The sequence below is a fragment of the Rhagoletis pomonella genome, unplaced genomic scaffold, assembly GCF_013731165.1.
Source record: "Rhagoletis pomonella isolate Grant_MI unplaced genomic scaffold, Rhpom_1.0 Rhpom_scaffold_00009, whole genome shotgun sequence".
Lineage (NCBI taxonomy): Eukaryota > Metazoa > Arthropoda > Insecta > Diptera > Tephritidae > Rhagoletis > Rhagoletis pomonella.
In genome coordinates, this window is record NW_023458563.1 from 17,768,959 (window position 1) to 17,770,685 (window position 1,727).

The following is a 1,727-nucleotide window of genomic DNA, read 5'->3' on the forward strand; positions in this document are numbered from 1 at the left end:
CGCACAAGTTTGTTGTCCGGGCTCTTAGCAAACACAACGCACCGCACGTAATTCCTTTTCATTTTATTATGAATTAAAAATCAGTCACACAATTGAAATTTTAAATTAAAAAAATAAAAATAAATTTTAAATAGTATAGGGTTAGGAGTTGACATTTCAGTCGCAGTTCAAAAGAGAGAAATGTCGAAATCACTTCTACCTTGTTATGCCTTGCACACGTACACACACACGGTGCCTTGCTAAAGAAGCCGATTTTGTCAAGAGGAAGCGAGAAAACTGTTTTCTGAGAAAACCTTTTATTAATAATGCCTAGTGATGTTCCGATACGAGTACATATGAGTAAATACTCGAGTACCTCTACCAAGTACCGAGTATTTTTTGTACTTCGATACATGTGACCAAGTACTTGGTGGGTATCGAGTAAGTTGTGCAACTATTTACTCTGTCGAAAAATATATGCAACTCTAGTCAAATTAGTAAAGTTGCCACAAGTTGGATATGTGGGGTTTGACACAATTATTATGTATTTGCAACAGCTGACGAGCAACGCACGCGAAAAGAAGAGAGTAGGCCATCTTTTTGCTTTGTGTTGGCGTGAGCGTTGCCAAGTTTTGGCTATGTGGACGGCTGCATTTGAATTCACGTATTCATAGTCAGCTGTTGAAGCGACGCCAACGCCAACGCAACGCCAAAGTTTTATGTTTACAATAGCCTGCGTTACGCAGGAAAAATACGTATATACACATTTATGTTAAAAATAAGCATTTATTTTCATATTCAAAAAGCCATTTCTGAATTAAATTATTTGCTATTTCTTAATTAAATTATATCTTTTTAACTAACATATAAAAGTTGCGGGAATATGTATTTACCTATATGTATGTATATATTAAAAATAATCATGTATTTTCATATTAAAAAGCCTTTTTGCATTAAATTATATCTTTGTAACACATAAAAGATGGTTTTGTTTATTTAAAAAAGATTGCAAAACTGTTTTGAAATATTTCGTCCGATTACTTTTGAGTGCAAGTAGAATCGAGTATTTTCTAGCGATACTTTTAGTAGCATCGAGTATCCCCTTCGATGTTAGAAAATGAGTACTGGTATCGAGTACATGGTGGTATCGGACGAACACTAATCATGCCTCATTTATACAAAAGTAATTTTTGATATCGAGCCGTTGCAGAGACAAAAACAATTTCTTATATTCAAAGTAATTACTCATTCGTAAGAAAAATCTCAATAATTTTTAAAAGACTTTAAAAACGTGCCTCATTTATAAATAAGCAATTTTTGATCTCAAGCCTCTGAAGGGACAAAAGCATTATTCAATCTAAATATAGAAAAAACTAAACTCTATTCTTTATAAGCAGTTTTTATATAATAGAATTTAATCCCAAGCGATAATTTACAAAGTGAAAGGCTAAATAACCTAATTCTCAAATTTTGAAAAAGCATCGATGTTTTTTGGCAACCTTTTTTACACGAATATTTCACCGGTGCGTTCGTATAACGACGGCCACAAGCATGTAATTATACCTGATTCCTAAGTACAAACGTATACCCTTATTATTGGGAACATACAATACGAACATCCATATATCGTTACCTAAGGGTGAAAAGGTGCCAAGTCCGTTTTTTGAAATTCTTCGGGAGAGACGAAAAATCGATTTAGTTTCATATTACCCGCCATTCTGCACCAAAAACTAAACTTTGAAAAAAAA